Here is a 16,634-nt window from a genome sequence, read left to right on the forward strand (position 1 = left end):
AGTTGTCCTGTTGCCTGTGTTGGGCCAGTAATACAGCCTTTGGAACATTCAGTCTGCGTCCTGCGTTTGATTCCTACACTACACCTACAACACGCCCTGACAATATAAAGTGTAATATTGGGATGCAAACTCAAAATGGAATACATTTCAACTCTGACATGGTACATGTGTCTTCTTTTTTGTAAGCCCATAACCATGAGGTGTATACTCTGGTTTCAAAATCGATTTGTTTAAGACAACCAAGAAACACTCTGTGTGACCCTGATTTAGCCCACTGCGGTAAAAGGTTATATGCATGTGCCAGTTTTTCACAAGAGTGGCTGCTTTGCTTTGAGCTTCATACATAAGACACACTATTTACAGAATGCAGTACTATTTTCAAAGTGCAGTGTCAGTCTTTATGAACCACTATGACTAAGTCCTATACGAAAACAGGCATGATAGCATACAGACAATTGGCAAAACCCTTAGGACAAGACCTTAGCGTAAATGAGCCAGATATAAAACCTTGAGGGGGCAACACAAAACATGCATGTGTGCCAGACAGCTAGTCCAACTGTGTGTCATCTCTAATGCATGCTGGTGCTACAGTGGGGAACGGAGACCCAACACCCAGCATACGTTGGGAATTCCACTGCTCCTAGTCTTAACAACAACAAACTCAAGGCTACAGTATGTAATCAGAGGGGGGTTAAAAGCAAAGAAAAATCCAAAACAATAACTCACTCAAGACAGGAAATCCATGAGTCTCCATTAACATGTACTGGAGGCTAGCTCCCAGGCCTTGGCATATTTTACCAATCACAAGCTCTCTTAGAGAAGTCACACAGAATTCGGTCACGCTGCGCACACCCATTTAGATGTTGCATGCAAAAAGCAGTCTCTTGGCCAAGGTATGCATGTTAATAACTGCTGCTAAACTGCCCATTGCGTATAAACGTCTTCGTCTAAACAATCTGATGGCTTATAATGAACAATATGTTGTTCAAAAACATGTGTTATTATCGCAACACTAATGTAATGTACTAATAAATGTTACATCAACATCACATCTGATTCAATGTGGCTGTTTGTTTCAGAACACAATCTGAGCACCAATAGTTCTAACAATAACACCTACTGTACTTTGGTAATTTATAGCTATTGTACCAAAGTAATAATAACTACATGAAATAACATCACAATTACATGTAATTACATCATAGCAACTTTGCATGTTATTAATATGGCAGGGGTCTGGGGGTAACTTTTAGGAGGTCATTCTATTCAGTCTGGTCACATTTTAGTGGCACAATAGGTGCGTGCAATCCCCCATGTTTTTTGATGGCCACTAGGATTGGGACAGGGTGGCCCACTGTACGGAGGTGTGCCACATTATTTACCACGGAATAAGCTTTGATTCTTTGGATTCTAACCAGCAAGGCCACCTCGGTGTCACTACAACATTTGATACATTGTTACAATCATGAGGCCAGACCCGTAGATGCTAAATCAAAACGGCTATAATGTGCCATCGCTAATCTGAAACATTGAATTGTATCTCGTACAAAATAGACCAAAGAGAGTTGTTTCAAAACCACACTCCTTTTACTCAGTTCGTGCTATTGTCTACAATGTATCTTACCTCGAAATTTGGGGTGTTTAATGCGCGCTTTCCTCTTTCCGAAGCATTCCCCTCTTCGGTTTAACACAAGTTATCAGGACACAAACCGCATCTATCTATACTAATTGATCTGCAGAGAGAAATACAGAAGATCACTTGAGCATCTAATCTTCATTTAAAGTCCCCTTCTTCTCAGCGTAATGAATGGCCGCTAGTACTCAATACAGTAGGCCTACTAGATAGTTCGCAGAGCGCCCACTTGTTGCTCACGACAACAACTCTCTATTCTTCTAAACCAGTCCACGAAGCATGCATCAGAGGGCGGGCTATACCGTAACTTGGGAGACGAGGTTTAGTTGGAACTATGTTCCATTGTCTTCTCTCACCGGTCCAACAAGCTGTCACTCAGCCATCCCTATAATATATAGTTTTGTTTGTGTTGATGGTTTTCCCCCTGAGATAATGTGGTGGGCTTTGGCGTTGTAACGGGTGTCTATCTATGCAAGCCATATTTGACATGCAGAAATTACAGGTGATGAAACAACTGTATATAAAGTTGTCAACTTGGTCATTTTCATATAAATCATTTTGGCAGCATCAATGCATAAGACTGTAGTAGAATATGCTTTGCAACTATAGAGCATTATGTGTTAAGGGAAAACACATTACATTTTATTAGGCAATAATGTAGGCTACTTCATGTGGGTAAGGTGGACCTCTAGTGGCTATGTGAAGGGACATGGTTTACTAATATCTCTAACCTATTTAATACATAGGCTCAGCAGCACTGTGATTGATGTGGCAATCATGCATTGCTCTGCATGACCAGTAGATCTAGCAGCAGGGCCTAGAATGAGATCTTTAACAGCCCACGTGCAAGCTACCCAATAGCACTTTGGTCCTTTTCCTGGAACCAGAGAGGAGGGCAAACAGAGGCTTAGTTGCTCCCAAGCTGAAACAACACCGTCCACATACACACACACACACACACACACACACACACACACACACACACATGCACACACTACCATTCACTTATGTCCACTTGTGCACAGTGACACATTTAATTCATCCCGGTGGCAGAGAGACGGTGTGAATGCTTTGTGGTCACGCTGAGAATACTCCACAGTTTTATGTCCTCAGGAAATGTGGCAGTCTGTCAGGAAACAGGCGATTGAGGCCCGGTCTCCAGGAACACTGGCCCCCTCTATTTGGTCACCTCTAGGAGATAACTGTTCATGTGAACCCTCCCCGGCTCCAGACAGCCCTATAGTCATTTCAAACACAGCCGGGGTGCTACAAGACATGGCCACAATAACCACATTATAATAATTAGTATATGTTTGGGTTTTGTGAGCTAGAATAATTGTATTCAGCTGAGATCTGTTCATACCATCCAGGACAGTGGAGGCTCCTCAGAGGAAGGGGAGGACCATCCTCATCAGTGAAATTCATAAAAATAAAAATAGTGAAACATTTAAAACGTATCATTTTTAGATAAAACTATATTAAATATATTCATATGCCACCAAATAATTGATTAAAATACAACGTTTTGCAATGAAGGTCTACAGTAACTTCAACAGCACTGTCTGGGGTAGCACCAAGACAGCTAGCTTCCGTTCTCCTCTGGCTACATTGACTTCAATACAAAACCTAGGAGGCTCGTAGGCCTCACCTCCTTCCATAGACATACATGGTAATTATGACCAATTCCGGAGGACGTCCTCCAACCAATCAAAGCTTTCCAGTATGAACTGACATGTTGTCCATCCAATCATAGAATTAAGATCAGAGAACGAACCTAGTGTGTTGTATTGGGATTGTGCCACAGAGCATTATGGGGGTTCTATGTGTTGAGAAGCTTTCTGAAATTTTTTGGATAGAGATTAAGAGTGAAGAGTGATAGTTGAGCATTTTTTGGATATTATTCCATTCAAATTAGAGGAGACAGAGGAGGTATATTATAAATTGTTTTCTTGGTTTTATAACTTTATTTTTTGTGTCCAGTTAGTGCAATTCATTTAAATTTGCCTTGCTAACTTCAGTAGCCAGCTAGCTACCAGCTCAAGTGTGCAGTTTTCTCTGCCAGAATGGCCAACGCTGCCGAAAATGCCGACTTTTTGTTGAAGAACCCCTTTCATTCTCTGAGGTACACGGAAAAGGTGCGAATTAAATGCAAGGGTCGACCTCTGCCTGGAGATCAGTTTCATGAAGAAGGGTGAAAAGGTGAGGGCGTTCAATACCAACTGATATCAAAAGTATAGCTGGTTAACAGAGAGTCTTTCATCAATCCGCCTGTATTGCTGGCCTTGCCTGCTTTATGGAAAGTCTGAGCCTTGGTTGAAAGGTGGTTACAGTGACATGAAGAACATCGATCGTTCAGCTAAACGGCAAAACAAAAGCAGGCAGCATATAAATGCCCACATCAGATTCAAGCTTCTGGGAAAAAGCTACATCGATTATGACGAAGGTCTGCGTATTTAAACTGCGCAACACAACGAGAAAGTATGAAGAAACAGGGATGTTCTCGGTTTATCAACACCACTGAGTTTTTGGGCATGCAAGAATGTGCTTTTAGAGGACAAGACAAGAAGGAAAGTTCAGCCAACAAGGGCAACTACAAGGAGCTTGCAGAGGAAATTGCACGTTCTGATGCTTTACTTTCTGAACATCTCGAACTTTCGACTGTCTTTTCTTGGATGTCGAAAACAATTCCGAATGATTTGATAGCTTCCATCGCGTCATCCATTAAAACTTGGATTAAAGAGAGAGGTTGACGCAGCGCATTTTTTCGCGTGCGCTCAAGTAGGCTTTCCACTTTCCTCGGGAATTTATTTAGCAAAGATGATAACACATAATCACTCCGGACAGACAAAAGCAAAAACTCATGACATAAATGTTGCAGCAGCCTAGGCTACACCTAAACATTAGAAATCTGGCATTCTGTATGGGATGAAACGACACTATTTTTCAGTTTGATCAACTGTAGGCTACTAATAAGAGCAGCTGCAAATAGCCTATGCGCCCTGTCCATCTGGTCAGGGTAAACTGATTGGTAACGTTATGTATTTATAGTCCATTTGTGTGTCAGGAGAAAATGTGAATGTGATCAAATTTAGTTTATATTCAAAGTTGGGCTGGCTAGGCTGCCTATACGTTTTCAATCCAACATTATTAACTGTAATTAATCAATCAACATAATAGTGATGACAGATGTGAGTACATATTTTATAAGGCCTGCAGTTGCATAGGCCTGCGTGATGCAAACATGCATAAAGTTATATTGTCTATCAGTTGTTGTCTATGTGTCTGGGTAGAGGAAATACCCCTCCTAATCTAGTCTAAATATAATTTATATGAACAAATATAAGGTAGCTGCAGTTTGACAGGGTTTTCATCCCCCCAGGGCCAGGAGTGTTTTTTAACCATGTGACCTGATTAGGAAAAACTGGTCCCATCATAGGCCATATAAAACCTTTTTACAACTGATTAATCACTGTCATACCTTTTATAAGGTCCAGAGTTTTCCTAGTTAGGTTAACATATAAGGAAAAACTCCAGGCCCCAGGGGGTAAAAATTGCTCCACCGCTCTGGGACCTATGGTGCAACCAGTCTGCTTGCAGTTATCAGTTATCGTCAGGTACAGTGCCTTGCAAAAGTATTCACCCCCCTTTGCGTTTTTCCTATTTTTATGTATTACAACCTGTAATTTAAATGGATTTTTATTTGGATTTCATGTAATGGACATACACAAAATAGTCCAAATTGGTGAAGAGAAATGAAAAAAATAACTTGTTTCAAAAAATTTGAACAAATAAATAACAGAAAATTGGTGCGTGCATATGTATTCACCCCCTTTGCTATGAAGCCCCCAAATAAGATCTGGTGCAATCAATTACCTTCAGAAGTCACATAATTAGTTAAATAAAGTCCACCTGTGTGCAATCTAAGAGTCACATGATCTGTCACATGATCTCAGTATATATACACCTGTTCTGAAAGGCCCCAGAGTCTGCAACACCAATAAGCAAGGGGCACCACCAAGCAAGCGGCACCATGAAGAGCAAGGAGCTCTCCAAACAGGTCAGGGACAAAGTTGTGGAGAAGTACAGATCAGGGTTGGGTTATAAAAAAAATATCAGAAACTTTTAACATCCCACGGAGCACCATTAAATCCATTATTAAAAAATTGAAAGAATATGGCACCACAACAAACCTGCCAAGAGAGGGCCGCCCACCAAAACTCACGGACCAGGCAAGGAGGGCATTAATCAGAGAGGCAACAAAGAGACCAAAGATAACCCTGAAGGAGCTGCAAATCTCCACAGCGGAGATTGGAGCATCTGTACATAGGACGACTTTAAGCCGTACACTCCACAGAGCTGGGCTTTACGGAAGAGTGGCCAGAATAAAGCCATTGCTTAAAGATAAAAATAAGCAAACAGGTTTGGTGTACGCCAAAAGGCATGTGGGAGACTCCCCAAACATATGGAAGAAGGTGCTCTGTTCAGATTAGACTAAAATTGAGCTTTTTGGCCATCAAGGAAAACGCTATGTCTGGCGCAAACCCAACATCTCTCATCAACTCGAGAACACCATCCCCACAGTGAAGCACGGTGGTGGCAGCATCATGCTGTGGGGATGTTTTTCATTGGCAGGGACTGGGAAACTGGTCAGAATTGAAGGAATAATGGATGGCGCTAAATACAGGGAAATTCTTGAGGGAAACCTGTTTCAGTCTTCCAGAGATTTGAGACTGGGACAGATGTTCACCTTCCAGCAGGACAATGACCCTAAGCATACTGCTAAAGCAACACTTGGGTGGTTTAAGGGGAAACTTTGGAATGGCCTAGTCAAAGCCCAGACCTCAATCCAATTGAGAATCTGTGGTATGACTTAAAGATTGCTGTACACCAGCGGAACCCATCCAACTTGAAGGAGCTGGAGAAGTTTTGCGTTGAAGAATGGGAAAAAATCCCAGTGGCTAGATGTGCCAAGCTTATAGAGACATACCCCAAGAGACTTGCAGCTGTAATTGCTGCAAAAGGTGGCTCTACAAAGTATTGACTTTGGGGGGGTGAATAGTTATGCACGCTCAAGTCTTCTTTTTGTTTGTCTTATTTCTTGTTTGTTTCACAATAAAACATATTTTGCATCTTCAAAGTGGTAGGCATGTTGTGTAAATCAAACGATACAAACTCCCAAAAAATCTATTTTGATTCCAGGTTGTAAGGCAACAAAATAGGAAAAATGCCAAGGGGGTGAATACTTTCGCAAGCCACTGTTTGTGGATGATCAGGGCTTTATTCAGGAACATTTCTTGGGCTACTTTGATGTGTCAAGTGGGTGAGATGCGCAGTCTGTTTGACTTTATGAATTTTGAGATGTCTGAGTTTAACTTCATAGAGAAACTCGTTGTCCAAACTTACGATGGCGCAGCTATAATGAAATGTATCTGCTATTTGTATTTACAGCTAAGTCCCCTCCTGTTCCCTGATTAAGAGGTGATGACTACTCCACTCCACTACCATTGTCAACTTTCTCCTGACATGAACTGAAGCCACATCTCATGTGCCCGCTCATCCACTGGCACATTGAATGTTTCCCCTCCAAGCACTGCGAGTACCCCTATCAATTTTCTCTCATTACTGTATGTAGAGTCAATCACATACACAAACACATTCACATTATTACACATCAATGATTTTACTCCTTGCTTGGACTAACTCGTTCTTAGCTCTTTTGTCTAACTGTGTAGTGTGTTGTGTTATTGTTTTTTGTCTTCCCAGTCAAATCCTTTCCTGCACTGGTCAAGCCTTTGAACACCTCAACTCATGCCTCATACCCTCATTCAATCACTGCTGTGATCCTTTTCCAACACCCCATAATATTGTACTATAAATGTCTTTATTAAATGCTTTAGGTTAAAATAATTAGTCTTTGACGATGTTTGAAACACACTTTGTCGTCTCTATTTCGTGGGTATCCCATCCTCCTACATTTTTCAAGTCACCAGCCTCCACTGATCCATGACCATGTAGGCTGGAACTGGATCATGCATCCTCAATGGTTTAGCAGATAATAAATATTGCTTTAAGTGAAAACATGTGTGGACCTGTGCTGTGTAGTCAGTGCATGTATGTGGGAGTGACGCTGTCAGTATAGGTAGGGTCCTGCTCCTTGTTCATGTTTGGGGTTTTCATAATGTAGAGACAGGGTTAGGTTTTATATGGAGTGATGAACTTTGAACACTGGTCTTGCACACTGGGGATGAAGGAGAGAGTGTGAGATGAGGAGTGGGGTTAGATTAATAGACTTGGGGCCTCTGGGTAAAAAAAAAAAAAAGTGCACTACAGTAACACAAGTGTACAGCATACCTCCTAGCCATTCTCTATTCATCCAGGCTGTCGCTTGAAAGCAGGTCTGTCTTTTGAAGACTGCAGCACTATGTTGGGTGCTACTGTTTAAAGGGTCATGAATTAAAGTATACACTCTTAGAAAAGGGGTTCCAAAAGGGTTCTTCGACTGTCCCTATAGGAGAACCCTTTTTGGTTCCAGGTAAAACCCCTTTTTGGTGCCAGGTAGAAATCTTTTGGGTTCTGTGTAGAACTCAATAGGGTTCTGTGTAGAACTCAATAGGGTTCTTCCAGGAACTCACAAGGGTTCTTCAAAGGTACGATAGCACCTTATTGTCTAAGAGTGTAGCGACTCGGGTTAGCGCGCTGTAGCATGATGCAATATGTAGTATTGTTTTGGTGAATGAGTCTGCCTCTCGCTCCTCTTCCTGCCATTTTCTTCTCCCTTCCTCCTCCCCCTTTACCTGCTCCTCTGCCCTCTTCTCCCTCCCCCTTAACCTGCTCCTCTGCCCTCTTCTCCCTCCCCCTTAACCTGCTCCTCTGCCCTCTTCTCCCTCCCCCTTAACCTGCTCCTCTGCCCTCTTCTCCCTCCCCCTTAACCTGATCCTCTGCCCTCTTCTCCCTCCCCCTTAACCTGATCCTCTGCCCTCTTCTCCCTCCCCCTTAACCTGATCCTCTGCCCTCTTCTCCCTCCCCCTTAACCTGATCCTCTGCCCTCTTCTCCCTCCCCCTTAACCTGATCCTCTGCCCTCTTCTCCCTCCCCCTTAACCTGATCCTCTGCCCTCTTCTCCCTCCCCCTTAACCTACTCCTCTGCCCTCTTCCCCCTCCCCCTTTTCCTATTCCTCCGCCCTCTTCTCCCTCCCCCCTTTCCTACTCCTCCGCCCTCTTCTCCCTCCCCCTTTTCCTGCTCCTTCGCCCTCTTCTCCCTCTCCCTTTTGCCTGCTCCTCCGCCCTCTTCTCCCTCTCCCTTTTGCCAGCTAATCTGCCCTCTTCTCCCTCCCCCTTGCCTGCTCCTCTGCCCTCTTCTCCCTCCCCCTTTCCTGCTCCTCCGCCCTCTTCTCCCTCTCCCTTTTGCCTACTCCTCCGCCCTCTTCTCCCTCCCACTTTTCCTGCTCCTCTGCCCTCTTCTCCCTCCCCCTTTACCTACTCCTCCGCCCTCTACCCTCTCCCCCTTTTCCTGATCCTCTGCCGTCTTCTCCCTCCCCCTTTTTTCCTACTCCTCCACCCTCTTCTCCCTCCCCCTTTTCCTACTCCTCCGCCCTCTTCTCCCTCCCCCTTAGCCTGCTCCTCCGCCCCTTAGCCTGCTCCTCCGCCCTCTTCTCCCTCTCCCTTTTGCCTGCTCCTCTGCCCTCTTCTCCCTCCCCCTCTACCTTCTCCTCCGCCCTCTTCTCCCTCCCCCTTCTCCTGCTCCTCCGCCCTCTTCTCCCTCTCACTGCTCCTCCGCCCTCTTCTCCCTCCCCCTTTCGCCTACTCCTCCGCCCTCTTCTCCCTCCCCCTCTCCCTGCTTCTCCGCCCTCTTCTCCCTCCCCCTATACCTACTCCTCCGCCCTCTTCTCCCTCCCCCTCTGCCTGCTCCTCCGCCCTCATCTCACTCCCCCTCTCCTGCTCTTCCGCCCTCTTCTCCCTCCCCCTCCCTCTGCTCCTCTGCCCTCATCTCCCTCCCCCTCTGCCTGCTCTTCCACCCTCTTCTCCCTCCCCCTCTTCCTGCTCCTCCGCCCTCTTCTCCTCCACCGTTCCCCAAAAATAAGAGCAGGGTCCCTAGAGTCCACTCTGGTTCCATGGCTACCACGTGTCAGTGTGCTTTGAAGAACTGTAATGTTTTTCTAGGCTGAGAAAGCGCTGCTGTCTCTTTTCCTCTCTCTCCTGGTTGTTCAGTGAGAAACCCAGAGGTTAGATAAATAGGAGGCTGGGCATGAGGTGGTGCAGCTCGGGTTTCTGTCACGCTGGGTTGCTTTGAAACACATTTGTCCAGGGCTGCATCCGGCGTGATGCTGGGGTTGGAGGAGCGTGGAGGGAATCACAACAGTGGTGCTGTGGGACGCTGCTACTGTAGGCTGGATGGGAGGATGGATGGCTGGAGAGAGACACAGGGGACCACTGACCCATTAGGACACAAATAAGCAACAAGTAGATTCTGTGTTATTGCACCAGTGATTTTAGGTTAGATTTCATCTTGATATAGAATACATGTGTATAAAATTGCATTGTAGTTTTCAATCATCCATTTTATAGTATGGTACTTATACAAAGGCAATAATATGTATTTTCAACAGATAATTAAGAAAAATCTTACTGAAATCCATTGTATATCACCTTCAAAGACCCACCAGGCAGGAGACCTACAGAGAAGGAACACCCGTGATATGTGTTATAGAGATTCCTGCCAAGGGCAATAGGCAGTAATGACTGAGGTTGACAGAGGTAATAAAACATCTAAATTTAGTTTCTCTAATCCTGCAGGAGCTCTAATGTGGGTTAATTTACAATATGCTAACAACAAAGATTAATTCCCCTGGAAGCTTTTAGCTTCAGCATTACTTTGACCACACTTGATCGATTGCTATGACTTTGCTTGACCTGGAAGTGGTATTCCTTTCAAGGCAAAATCATTAGAAATATGTCAAGTTTTGGACATTGCGAAATACAGTACCAGTCAAAAGTTTGGACACACCTACTCATTCAAGGGGTTTTCTTTATTTGTACTATTTTCTACATTGTAGAATAATAGTGAATACATCAAAACTATGAAATAACACATGGAATCATGTAGTAACCAAAAAAGTGTTAAACAAATCAAAATATATTTTAGATTCTTCAAAGTAGCCACCCTTTGCCTTGATGACAGCTTTGCACACTCTTTGCATTCTCTCAACTAGCTTCACCTCGAATGCTTGTCCAACAGTCTTGAAGGAAGTTCCCACATATGCTGAGCACTTGTTGGCTGCTTATCCTTCACTGCGGTCCAACTCCTCCCAAACCATCTCAATTGGGTTGAGGTCGGGTAATTGTGGAGGCCAGGTCATCTGATGCAGCACTCCATCACTCTCCTTCTTGGTCAAATAGCCCTTACACAGCCTGGAGATGTGTTGGGTCATTGTCCTGGTGAAAAACAAATGATAGTCCCACTAAGCGCAAACCAGATGTAATGGAGACTCGCTGCAGAATGCTGTGGTAGCCATGCTGGTTAAGTGTGCCTTGAATTCTAAATAAATCACAGACAGTGTCACCAGCAAAGCACCTACACACCTCCTCCATGCTTCACGGTGGAAACCACACATGCAGAGATAATCCGTTCACCTACTCTGCATCTCACAAAGACACGGCGGTTGGAACCAAAAATCTCACATTTGGACTCATCAGACCAAAGGACAGATTTCCACCGGTCGAATGTCCATTGCTCGTGTTTCATGGCCCAAGCAAGTCAATTCTTCTTATTGGTGTCCTTTAGTAGTGGTTTCTTTGCAGCAATTTGAACATGAAGGCCTGATTCACGCAGTCTCCTCTGAACAGTTGATGTTGAGATGTGTCTGTTACTTTAACTCTGTGAAGCATTTATTTGGGCTGCAATCTGAGGTGCAGTTAACTCTAATGAACTTATCCTCTGCAGCAGAAGTAACTCTGGGTCTTCCTTTCCTGTGGTGGTCCTCATGAGCGCCAGTTTCATCATAGCCCTTGATGGTTTTTGCGACTGCACTTGAAGAAACTTTAAAAGTTATTGATATTTTCCGGATTGACTTACATTCATGTCTTAAGGTAATGATGGACTGTCATTTCTCTTTGCTTATTTGAGCTGTTCTTGCCATAATATGGACTTGGTCTTTTACAAAATAGGGCTATCTTCTGTATACCAGCCCTACCTTGTCACAACACAACTGATTGGCTCAAACGCATTAAGAAGGAAAGAAATTCCACAAATTGACATTTTAGTCATTTAGCAGACGCTCTTATCCAGAGCAACTTACAGTTATTGAGGGCATACATTATTTTTTTATTTTTCATACTGGCCCCCCGTGGGAATCGAACCCACAACCCTGGCGTTGCAAACGCCATGCTCTAACAACTGAGCCAGCCATTCCCACCCCTACCCTGGACGAATTGTGCGCCGCCCCATGGGTCTCCCGGTCACAGCCGGCTACGACAGAGCCTGGATTTGAACCAGGATCTCTAGTGGCACAGCTAGCACTGCGATCCAGTGCCTTAGACCACTGCGCCACTCGGGAGGTTATGCAATTGAAATGCATTCCAGGTGACTACCTCATGAAGCTGGTTGAGAGAATGCCAAGAGTGTGCAAAGCTGTCATCAAGGCAAAGGGTGGCTACTTTGAAGAATCTGAAATATGTGTTATTTCATAGTTTTGATGTCTTCACTATTATTCTACAATGTAGAAAATAGTAAAAATAAGAAAAACCCTGGAAGTAGGTGTGTCCAAACTTTTGACTGGTACTGTGCATTTAAAGTTTGTTTATTCAGGTGGTGGGGCCATTATCATGAAAGAATAGTGCTTCATTTGTCAAGTAGAGGGCACTGTTGTCATAGTGATTCAAACGCATTTACAATGGATGTTTATTTTTGGTTTCAATGGCTGAATGAACAAAGGACAATTTAAAAACCACTGTGTACATATTTTGGCTTGCCACATGACATTATATATTGCTTATATTCAAGTGATCAACCCTTGAACAATTAATCTAATATAGTTTGTTGCTGCAATACTGGGCCTACACAAGACTGCACACATTAAATGTTTTGTGTAGAAGGCACTGCTATTACACCTTAAGTTAATTAAGTGAATATGTTCTCAAACAACAGTCTCTTTCAGAGACTACACTATAGAACAGCAATCCTACCAGAACCTATTTTGATAACACTTTACATTACAGTAGAGGGGATATAACATGGTAACCAGTTGTAATTGGCCCAAGAATCAGAATACAAAATTACAAGATAAGGGGTGTGCCACAAACATTTCCAGATGTATACATTATTTAGCATGGTGGTGGTGGTGTGTGGGGTGGAATGTCTGAACATGCTGCATAAAATATGAAAGATGACTGCTGCAAGCTGTATAATGTATGACAGATGCCAGCCTGGCCAGGCAGCAGCCAGTGTGTAATGTCACGTCGATATTGGTAGACTATTTAGCTGTGAACTGCATGCAGTCAGAGACCATGGGTTTCTGGAGGTGGTGATACAACAAAACATGACTTTGTGCTCTAGAACAACAGTTAGCTAATATAGATGTATTTATTTTTCAATCGCACAACACCATTTTCAGATTAGTTGAAAATATAAGTGTGCTGATCGAAGTGTGAATGGTCTTAGTTGGATCCTGTTGGTTCCTATACAGCAGGGTTTGCCCTGTAGGGGAAGGTTACCTGGCCACCTGTCATATGGTACATACAACCCCTTCAGTCATGAGTTAGAGGCAGGCTGGCGGTGGGTCTATGGTCTGATCCAACTAGTGGTATAGTGCTGACTGTGCTGGTTGCTGGCTGTGAGTGGGTGTTGCAGGGAGGCTGACAAGATATATGGAGGGAGTCTGCTCTGCACTCCTCCACTCATGGGGAAAGGCCTCCACTATCTGATTAGCATTCAGCTAGTGCCCAGACTGCATCAAGAAACTCTGCTGCTCCACACACCACACTCCCTCTCGTACACCTCTCTCTCACTCACTCTCTCGCCCGCCCGCTCTCTCTCTCTTGCTCCCTCTCTCTCTCATCTTTATGCTGGACTGGGAGGACCCTCCAATACAAAGGGAATGCCGTGCAGGGGTCTTCCGGGTTCCAGGATGAAGGTAAACAAAATTCCATCTTCCTTGCTTTTATAACTTGGCTGAACTATTGTAGTTTTTTTTTTAAAGCTAATCGATACTGGTTGGACTCACTGGGCGTACACTAAGTTCTGCATGATGATTTTACAGAGGATCCTCATTACATAACTGCTGTGGGAATATCAGTGTACTTATATGGAAAGCATACTACAGCATAATAGTGTTTTTGAAGAATTACCTCTTGTCCTGTTAGTCTATTAGCATTACTTAATGACTTAATGCTGACTCTCCAGAAAGCTAATTTGATACATTGATAGGTGAACAGGTGTTACATATGTAAAAAAGATGGTGCTGTTACAGTCGGCCATGAGATTAGCAATTCTCTGCTTACACCGTCCTAAGGTGGGGCTGCACCTGTAGCTTATTGCAACTTTTGATTTGTTAGATGTAGAATACAAATAGAGAATATTCCTTTTTTCAGTCTATCAAAGCTCTCCGTCTAGTTGGGGTGTTTGTTGTGCTCTGATTCTGTAGGGTTGGGGTTGCAGTATTTCATGAATCTTTCTTTTTCTTTCGATTTTCACATAACATTAACATCCCATGATTGTGGAAATAGTTCGATTAATACAGCATGAAGTTTATTTGTCACTTTGTCTAAACATCATGAGGTGTCTGAAAATAATATTTATTGAAAGAAGTGTTATAGCCTTGAGAGTATAAGTATCGTGGTACTGTCCCCTGTAGCTCAGTTGGTAGAGCATGGTGCTTGCAACGCCAGGGTTGTGGGTTCGTTTCCCACGGGGGGCCAGTATGAAAATGTATGCATTCACTAACTGTACGTTGCTCTGGATATGCTAAATGACTAAAATGAGGTTTGTGATTAAAGTCTTAATTTCCTCAGTGCATCCACAATGTCCCATTTATTCAAAGGAAAATGAATGAAGCAAATCCAGTTTTCAGAAGGAAATATTCCATCCACAGCCCACTATTCTAACGAAGGCTGTGGATATGGATGATGGGTATCACTTGGATGTACAAAACTAATACAAATATAAAATGAATTTGTTCTCAAGCCGGTTGTTTTGATGGAGTTAATTGGGAGGTGACGTGTCCACGTAGCCCAAATGATTCATGAAAAACAAACACCATTTCAGTGATCTGACGTTTCATATTGCATCTCTCTCTCTTCTGTAATGTGAGGGGTTTGAAAACCGCCAATTCACCATTCTGCACTTTGTTTGCTAACTGTCTGTTGAGTTCTGTCCCTCCCTCCCTGTTCTCTGCAGACGTTGGCCCAGGTGTAGCTATGATGCCATTACCCATGGTCTAGGTCAGTCAGTACAAGGTAATTAATCAGAGTAATGAGGGCTGAAGGCTAAGACGGGACACAGAAGGCACTGACACTACAGGGGAGCTAACACGACTCACAGATATGCAGTCCATCATTATCATAGCTTTCATTACTCTCACATTCCCCATAACATCACAAGGGATATGGCCTTGTATAATTATAGGGATTGCCAATCAAGAACAGGGCAAGAGCCGCAGGCACTGGTGATTCATCCTTACATCCCATTAGTGATGAAGGGTTATGCTCTCAGGATACTTAGCGCAGTGAATATACTGAGTGTACAAAACATGCTCTTTCCATGACATAGACTGACCAGGTGAATCCAGGTAAAAGCTATGATCCCTTATTGATGTCACTTGTTAAATCCACTTCAATCAATGTAGATGAAGGGGAGGAAACAGGTTAAAGAAGGATTTTTAAGCCTTGAGACAATTGAGGCATGGATTGTGTATACAGTGGGGAAGAAAAGTATTTAGTCAGCCACCAATTGTGCAAGTTCTCCCACTTAAAAAGATGAGAGAGGCCTGTAATTTTCATCATAGGTACACGTCAACTATGACAGACAAAATGAGAGAAAAAAATCCAGAAGATCACATTGTAGGATTTTTAATGAATTTATTTGCAAATTATGGTGGAAAATAAGTATTTGGTCACCTACAAACAAGCAAGATTTATGGCTCTCACAGACCTGTAACTTCTTCTTTAAGAGGCTCCTCTGTCCTCCACTCGTTACCTGTATTAATGGCACCTGTTTGAACTTTTTATCAGTATAAAAGACACCTGTCCACAATCTCAAACAGTCACACTCCAAACTCCACTATGGCCAAGACCAAAGAGCTGTCAAAGGACACCAGAAACCAAATTGTAGACCTGCACCAGCCTGGGAAGACTGAATCTACAATAGGTAAGCAGCTTGGTTTGAAGAAATCAACTGTGGGAGCAATTATTAGGAAATGGAAGACATACAAGACCACTGATAATCTCCCTCGATCTGGGGCTCCACGCAAGATCTCACCCCGTGGGGTCAAAATGATCACAAGAACGGTGAGCAAAAATCCCAGAACCACACGGGGGGACCTAGTGAATGACCTGCAGAGAGCTGGGACCAAAGTAACAAAGCCTACCATCAGTAACACACTACGCCGCCAGGGACTCAAATCCTGCAGTGCCAGACGTGTCCCCCTGCTTAAGCCAGTACATGTCCAGGCCCGTCTGAAGTTTGCTAGAGTGCATTTGGATGATCCAGAAGAGGATTGGGAGAATGTCATATGGTCAGATGAAACCAAAATAGAACGTTTTGGTAAAAACTCAACTCGTCGTGTTTGGAGGACAAAGAATGCTGAGTTGCATCCAAAGAACACCATACCTACTGTGAAGCATGGGGGTGGAAACATCATGCTTTGGGGCTGTTTTTCTGCAAAGGGACCAGGACGACTGATCCATTCAAAATAGGTATAAATGCAGTGGGTGGTCATTAATTTGCCTGCCATAGTGCCTTTCAACTGTGTAAAGCAGGAGAATACACACTCCGCCCCCACACCTCAACA

The 16,634-nt window shown here is 43.6% G+C and overlaps 2 protein-coding genes across 11 annotated transcripts in view; one reads left to right on the forward strand and one right to left on the reverse strand.

The window, feature by feature from the left end:
- Window positions 1-1,906, reverse strand: part of LOC121531762 (A-kinase anchor protein 13-like) — a 117,382-nt gene extending 115,476 nt beyond the window's left edge. For 8 of the 10 annotated variants that reach the window (XM_041837195.2, XM_045227152.1, XM_045227149.1 and 5 more), the window contains exon 1: window positions 1,625-1,906. The gene's annotated coding sequence lies outside the window, so the exon portion shown is untranslated. The remainder of the gene's footprint in view (window positions 1-1,624) is intronic. The other 2 variants (XM_045227150.1, XM_045227151.1) reach the window with 1 other exon arrangement.
- Window positions 1,907-13,604: 11,698 nt separating this feature from the next.
- The window catches only part of sv2bb (synaptic vesicle glycoprotein 2Bb), a 46,961-nt gene continuing 43,931 nt past the window's right edge, over window positions 13,605-16,634 (forward strand). Inside the window, exon 1 of the mRNA XM_041837194.2 lies at window positions 13,605-13,760. The gene's annotated coding sequence lies outside the window, so the exon portion shown is untranslated. The remainder of the gene's footprint in view (window positions 13,761-16,634) is intronic.

This window comes from Coregonus clupeaformis, chromosome 19 (assembly GCF_020615455.1).
Source record: "Coregonus clupeaformis isolate EN_2021a chromosome 19, ASM2061545v1, whole genome shotgun sequence".
Classification (NCBI taxonomy): domain Eukaryota; kingdom Metazoa; phylum Chordata; class Actinopteri; order Salmoniformes; family Salmonidae; genus Coregonus; species Coregonus clupeaformis.